Consider the following 8,265-nt stretch of genomic DNA (forward strand, 5'->3'; position numbering starts at 1 on the left):
TTTCTCCCCGTGTCATCCCTCCCCATCTTCTCCACCCCCCCATCTTCTCCACCCCCCACTGCCCCTCCCCTAGCCCCCAACAACAGATCTCACTGTGTGGTCCTCCCTTCCTTGTGTCCATGTGTTCTCATGTTCACCACCCGCCTGTGAGTGAGAACATACGGTGTTTGATTTTCTGTTCTTGTATCAGTTTGCTGACAATGATGGTTTCCAGATTCATGGCCCTACAAAAGACACAAACTCATTATTTTTTATGGCTACATAGTATTTCATGGTGTATATGTGCCGTATTTTTCTTGTCTAGTCTATCATCGATGGGCATTTGGGTTGGTTCCAGGTCTTTGCTATTATAAACAGTGCTGCAATAAACATACATGTGCATGTGTCTTTATAATAGAACAATTTATAATCCTTTGGGTATATATCCAGTAATGGGATTGCTGGGTCAAATGGAATTTCTATTTCTAAGTCCTTGAGGAATCGACAAAGTGTCTTCCATAATGATTGAACTAATTGACATTCCCACTAACAGTGTAAAAGTGTTCCTATTTCTCCAAATCCTCTCCAGCATCTGTTGTCTCCAGATTTTTTAATGATCACCATTCTAACTGGTGTGAAGTGGTGTCTCAATGTGGTTTTGATTTGCATTTCTCTAATGACCAGTGATGATGAGCATTTTCTCATATGTTTGTTGGCCTCATACATGTTTTCTTTTGAAAAGTCTCTGTTCATATGCTTCACCCACTTTTGAATGGGTTTTTTCTTTTTTTCTTGTAAATTTGTTTTAGTTCTTTGTAGATTCTGGATATTAGCCCTTTGTCAGATTGGTAGATTGAAAGAACTTTTTCCCATTCTGTTGGTTGCTGGTACATTCTAATGATTGTTTCTTTTGCTGTGCAGAAGCTCTGGAGTTTAATTAGATCCCATTGGTCTATTTTGGCTTTTGTTGCCAATGCTTTTGGTGTTTTAGCCTATGCCTATGTCCTGAATGCTTTTGCCTAGGTTTTCTTCTAAGGTTTTTATGGTGTTAGGTCTTACGTAAAATGAGGATCTTTTATATGTCAAAAAAAGTGAAATGATAAAGTGAATGAGAACCTAGAAAAGTATTTGCAACATCTAACATATCACTCATCTATAAAAAACAGCCACAAAATAGTAATAAAAAGCAAATACGTTCAAAGGAAAATAGGCAAATGTTATGAACAGATAGTTCAAAAAAGGAAATGGAAAATGAATTTATTAAAGTTATTAATCTTACTTGTAAATGACATGGTATGAAATTAAATGAGACATACTACCAGCAACACAGTATTGATGAAGTTTCTTTAAACCTGTACTCTTATGGATATTGGAGAAAGAATAGTTTGATGGTAGGCATCAAAAAGCTTGAAAATATTTACATGTTTTTATTTGTTACTTTCAACTTTTAGAATTTTTTTCAAGAGATAAATCAGAGACTAGAGCAGAGATAAAGTGATACTCCCTACTGCATTATTATGGTAATAACTCTCCAGTAGTGGTAGGTTAGTTAAATAAACTACAATATTTACAAATGATGAAATATTCATGCAATCTCTCAAAAATCATGGTTTTAAAGACTATGAATATTGAAAATGCTCCTGTTACATTGTCAAACAAAAAAAGACAAGTTACAAAATGATGTACAATATAATTCTAATATTTGAAAAACATGGTACATATGTGTAGATAAAGGACTCGGGGACTGCAGAGAATATAAATATTGGAAATATGTCTATTATATGTGATTTTATTTTCTTATAATAAAAAGTTTTCTAAAGCTTCCTTTATGAGAAAAAGTTATAAATTACAGACTAGCATTGTATATTGTTATAATAGTATTGTATGTATGCATATAATTTGCCAATTATATTTGTCTATTCTTTTTTATTTTTATTTTTATTTAAGTTCTGGGATACATATGCAGAATGTGCTGGTTTGTTACATAGGTATAAATATGCCATGGTGGTTTGATGCACCTGTCAACCCATCATCTAGGTTTTAAGCCTCGCACACGTTAGGTATTTCTCCTAATACTATCCCTCCCTTATCCCCCAATCCCTAACAGGCCCTGGTGTGTGATGTACCCCTTCCTGTGTCCATGTGTTCTCAATGTTCAACTCTCATTTATGAGGAGAACATGTGGTGTTGGGTTTTCTGTTCCTGTGTTAGTTTGCTGAGAATGATGACTTCCAGCCTCATCCATGTCCCTGAAAGGACATGAACTCATTCTCTTTTATGGCTAAATAGTGTTCTATGGTGTATATGTGCCACGTTTTTAAAATCCAGTCTATCTCTGATGGACATTTGGGTTGGTTCCAAGTCTTTGCTGTTGTAAATAGTGCTTCACTAAACATGGTGCTTGTGTCTTTATAGTAGAATGATTTGTAATCCTTTTGAATATATACCCAATAGTGGGATTGCTGGGTCAAATGGTATTTCTGGTTCTAGATCCTTGAGGAATCATCACATTGTCTTCCACAATGGTTGAACTAATTTATATTCCCATCAACAGTGTAAAAGCATTCCTATTTCTTTCTTTCTTTTTTTTTTTTTTTTTTTTGAGACGGAGTTTCGCTCTTGTTACCCAGGCTGGAGTGCAATGGCACGATCTCGGCTCACCGCAACCTCCGCCTCCTGGGCTCAGGCAATTCTCCTGCCTCAGCTTCCTGAGTAGCTGGGATTACAGGCACGCGCCACCACGCCCAGCTAGTTTTTTGTATTTTTAGTAGAGACGGGGTTTCACCATGTTGACCAGGATGGTCTCGATCTCTCAACCTCGTGATCCACCCGCCTCGGCCTCCCAAAGTGCTGGGATTACAGGCTTGAGCCACCGCGCCCGGCCAAGCATTCCTATTTCTTCACATCCTTGCCAGCATCTGTTGTTTCCTGACTTTTTAATAATTACCATTCCAACTGGTATGAAGTGATACCTCATGTGCTTTTGATTTGCATTTCTCTAATGACCAGTCATGGTGAGCTTTTTTTCATGTTTGTTTTCTTTTCTTATGACACTGATATATCAGTAATATGAATTTTTTTTTTTTTTTTTTTGAGACAGAGTTTTCGCTCTTGTTACCCAGGCTGGAGTGCAATGGCGCGATCTCGGCTCACGGCAACCTCTGCCTCCTGGGTTCAGGCAATTCTCCTGCCTCAGCCTCCTGAGTAGCTGGGATTACAGGCATGTGCCACCATGCCCAGCTAATTTTTTGTATTTTTAGTAGAGACAGAGTTTCACCATGTTGACCAGGATGGTCTCGATGTCTTGACCTCGTGATCCACCCGCCTCGGCCTCCCAAGTGCTGGGATTACAGGCTTGAGCCACCGCGCCCGGCCTGTGAATTTTATAGTTTAAGTAAATTTGTTTAATAATGCTTATTTAGTGGAAAGTACAGATTGAGTCATTGCCTAATAGTTTTTTTTGAGAATGTTTCAGAATATTACTACAGATGTGTATATTTAGTACAATAGAATTGAAATTATACTGTTATACTGTTAAAATTATACAGTTATTTAAAGTGAGAAAGGCAAAAACTATCAACAGCAGAATAAAGAAAGATTTCATATAGTAAAGTACCAAAAAACTGTATTGTGTTTGCTTTATTTTCTCACTTTTAGAAATATTGTAGCTGTACTGATTTTTGTCAAAATTTAGATATTTCTTATACTAGCACATTTATTTACAAGAAATAAAGTAATTTTTCTCAAATGACTATAATACAGTATAAAGTAAAATTGAGTTCATGTAGTAATGTGTGGTTAGACAAAATTGTGCTAAAATTTTTTATCGATTGCTTTCTAATTGTAATAAAAAGACATTTTAGGTTTTTGTTATGAAGAAAGAAAAAATTAGCAGAGGGTAGAAGAGCGATGTGGAAGAAATATTGAAAATATAAGTTGGTTCTTTTACTTGGAAAGAAAAGATGATTGATTAGAGTCATTTTCTAAAACTTGTAACCATGGAATTGTCTTTTATAGTCATCCAACGAGATTCCTAGGTTTTTGATTTGGTATCTAGTGATAGATACGGAAATTTAAAGTCTTTTGAGATGAAATATTGGCTTGAATATTCTGAGCTAACTAATTTAGCACAACCTTCCACAACCCCATCAGAATGTTTACTATTTTCTAATATGGGGATATATGAAAAGTTGAGAAAATTAGGACAGAAAACAAACAAAACAGCACTCAGAAAAGATGTAGAATAAGGAGAACAAGTCAGAACCCTAACTTGATTTATCTTTGTTTCTGAGACTTTGCTTATTTGTTTAGAAATGATGATGATGTTGATGATGATGTCCTCAGTGATGGCAGCAATGAAAATGTATTACATCATTTTTAATGCTAAGTGCTTTACATGGGTTATCTCTGAGGTAAGCCAGAAACTGTTGAGAGAGGAACATACAATATTTGTCAAATCTAAGATTCATCTTTGTTTATTTTATCTTTGTCTTATATATTTGTGATAAAGTATTTCTTTATGTACTTCATAAGAATACTGTCAATTAAATGATGATGCTATTGACTATAAGATACATCTTGATTCCAGAGGTGACAAAGTATTTTAAACATTATATCCTCATCAGTGAAATATGTTGATTGGTGAGAGTGAGAGTTGACTAGCAGACTGATGAATTACTGTTTCCTAGTTTGAAATCAGTTTTTGAAAAGTTTATCATTAATAAAAGGAGGAAGTTTTGAAAATATGAGAATATAATGTTAAAAAACTGTTCCAATCCTGATCTCTTGCCTATCTTTGGGCCAATCCTTTGTGGAAAAAATATACATATATAAAACCCACTTATGTGAGCCAAGAATCAAAAGACGGATTTGGAGGGGTCACATGTCTTCAAGTAGGAGTAGCTTTTAATGTAAATACAGGATAGGCTTAAATTTCTGCTAGTTTTATACACTAAATTGCAAAGTTGTACTCTTGGGAGCAAGGCATGGTGGTAGGGAAGATTTAAGAGTAGAACAGAAAATGAACATTGAGAATTGTTCCTTGGGGAGTGTTCTTTCTAGAGACACTGAGCCTGTAAACCATTCTCTCCTATGTACAACATCAGGAGCAAGATTAAATAGGTTTTCCTAGCATGCAGAGTTTACAGGCTGCAGATATTCCCTGAGCACAGCAGACAGTAGAGTAAGTTTAATTGAAAATATGTAATGTTCTAAATTCTGCATATTATTTGGTGCAAAACTTGAGGAAGGAGGCAGGAAGGGAAAGAGAAATGGGACAAGTTTTGAATAAGACGTAATGAGAGGAGAGCTGTTGCAGAGCCAGGACACAAGTATCTGGCTATTTACTTGTAAGATCTGTGGAAAAGTCGAGCAGTGGAAAAAAGAGATTAAAGCATTACGGTAGTTTGGAAAGATATTTCTTTTGGAAATTTGGAATTTTCTGAGTCATTAGGGTGATGTAAGCATCTTTTGTTCTAGTGAGGCTATTCTTGGTGGGCCCTTAAAGAGCTTCAGGTTAAGGACTGGTTGCCCAATAGACAAAACCTTAAATAGTTTGGAACTTTTAATCTCATGGAACAACTTCTGAGGAGGGGAAAGGGGCTGAAGATTGAGCTAATCACTGATGTCTAGTGATTAAGGAATAAAGCTTATGTAATGCAGCCTCCACAAAAAACCCTAATTGCCTGGGTCCTGAGACTTTTATAGTTGGTGAACACATCTGCTTGCCAGGTGGCTAGTGCTCCCCAGCTCCATGGGGACCAAAGCTCCTGTGTTCCAGACCCTTCCAGATCTCACCATATGTACCTCTTCATCTGACTCTTCATTTGTATTACTTGTAATACACCAGTAATGTTAAGTGTTTTTTTTTTTTTTTTTTAGAGTGTTGTGAGCCATTCTAGCAAATTTTATTGAACCAGAAGTGAGAGGAGGACCCTACCACTTCAGATGTTATAGCCTAGTTGGACAGGCATGTGTGTAACCTAGGGACCTTGTTTTGTGGGACTGAGCCCTAAGGGGTCTGATGCTAACTTCAGGTTATTGTCAGAATTAATTGAATTATGAGACTTCCAGTTTGTGTCATAATTGGTTGGTGTCAGAAGGAAAAACACTTCTCACTTTATGTCAGAAGTGGTGTGAGTAAACACAGCTTAAGCATACTTAGGTATTGAGTTAAAGGCCAGGAAAGCTAGCGGGAGATCAGGAAGTAATCGGTCGATGGAAGGTGAGTTCAGTAGTAGCTAAGAAAGTTAAGGCAATAAAATAAAAAAGTAGTCAGATCAGATGCTTTAGAATCTAAATCTTTAAATTCTTGGCCCTTGGCAGGAAATACGTTTTTATTGTAGCTTCTGTGCATTTCCAGTGGATGGGGGCATTGTTCATTAATATGTGGCTAGAATAGGAAAAAGAGACTTGACTGGTCCAGTTCATCTTTTTCCTGGTTAGATAATACATTGATTGGACAGGTGCTTAAAAGATTGGAAATGTGATTGCCCATGTGACATTGGGGCTAAAAGTATGTTCTTGTCCGAGGCTCTCTTTCGGTAGCAGATAGCCAAAGACAAAATATAGTTTGCACGTTGTTGTATGCTGGGTATAAATGCATTCAAGCTGGTAATGAAGAATTTGTATATGCAAAGCCACGAGAAGACATTGAAGCAAGGAGGGAAAGAACACTTTCTGAACTTCCATTGCCAACTAGGAAGAATTAATCTGAGACTGAAGAAGTGCATATCTGAAGTCAAGGACAAGGGGACAGTGCTCAATGTCATCCTTTAGAACAGAGGGCAGGAATCCCACCTAGAGAGTGGAAGCAACTGAAAGAGAGGTATGGTTGTATTGCCATATATTAAGGAACTCTATTCAGGTTTCCTTGAACTCATATACTCTTTTTTTTTTTTTTTTTTTTTGAGACGGAGTTTCACTTTTGTTACCTAGGCTAAGTGCAATGGCACGATCTTGGCTCACTGCAACCTCCGCCTTCTGGGTTCAGGCAATTCTCCTGCCTCAGCCTCCTGAGTAGCTGGGATTACAGGCACGCGTCACCATGCCCAGCTAATTTTTTGTATTTTCAGTAGAGATGGAGTTTCACCATGTTGGCCTCGATGGTCTCGATCTCCTGACCTCGTGATCCACCCACCTCGGCCTCCCAAAGTGCTGGGATTACAGGCGTGAGCCACCGCGCCCAGCCAAACTCATACTCTTAATACATAGTCGTTGCTTGCCTTTTTGCCATTTTTGTAGTTGTATAAGGCTGAAGCTTTTTATTAAAAAAAATTGCATCTTTGGATAGTAATTCTATATAAAACGCAGGCAGTATATTACCTAGAATTTTCACATTGGGTTATTTGAAAGTGCAAAAATTTAAAACACAAAGTAATCTGAGTATAGAATCCTTCTAGATTTGAATTGTTTATTCTCTAATTGTCCACAGTCTAGCATTGCCCTCACCGAATTTGTTCATAGTTTTAGTGATTCATTTTGATCAAATCTTTGCAAAGCATTGTACTTACTTTTCCTGGGTACACTAATCCTTCATTTTTCACTCATATTTCATCAGGTTGTGAGTAATTTAGTTAAATTATATAATTACTATAACTAGAACAAATGGTAATAAGTATGGGAACAAAACAACCCCTGTTGGTGAGTGTGCAGCTCAGGGTTGGGAAGAAGAGCAGGTGTAGAGTAGAGAGTGGGCTGTACAGGGTGCTGGGTGCTCCACAGGGGAGTGGAAAGCCTGGACTAATGGAGTATATCCCAGTGCTCACAGCCTCTCCAGTTCCTCTATTCCTGTGCTTTCTAGAGATTCTTTAGTCCTTTAAAAATCTTTCATTTACATATTAGCAATAAACCATGTTTGTAATTAGTACTAAAAGTGAAAATAACAGGATATATTAGTAATTGGGACTGCTATTATAATAGATAATAGACTTTCAAATAAGTATAAGAATTCTCAAATTTATAAGGTAAGGTTTTTTATGTTAGTTGAATATATTTTAGTGGTAAAGTAAGGAGTTATATTGTAAGTTGATTATTGAGATCTCTTAAATTTATCCTATAATTAGAATTTCATTCTTCATAGTTATGTTCTAATGTGTGTCTGCGTTTGTTTGTGATTTTTTTGTTTTAAAATGTGATACTAAAAATACCCAGAAATTGAAATTTAGCCCCACTACAGTTCCGTAATCTCTTCTTTCTTTGTTCTGTTGCTAAGTCAGAAATTCACATTTGCTATATTATTACCTATTGCCATGGAAATCATTTTGTTGTATTTCTATTTCACTACAG

General features: G+C 36.6%; 1 protein-coding gene across 9 annotated transcripts in view; it reads left to right on the plus strand.

The window, feature by feature from the left end:
* The window catches only part of IMMP2L (inner mitochondrial membrane peptidase subunit 2), a 923,127-nt gene that overhangs the window by 149,222 nt on the left and 765,640 nt on the right, over nt 1-8,265 (plus strand). The gene's annotated exons all lie outside the window — the stretch shown is intronic.

This window comes from Saimiri boliviensis, chromosome 10 (genome assembly GCF_048565385.1).
Source record: "Saimiri boliviensis isolate mSaiBol1 chromosome 10, mSaiBol1.pri, whole genome shotgun sequence".
Taxonomy (NCBI): Eukaryota; Metazoa; Chordata; class Mammalia; order Primates; family Cebidae; genus Saimiri; species Saimiri boliviensis.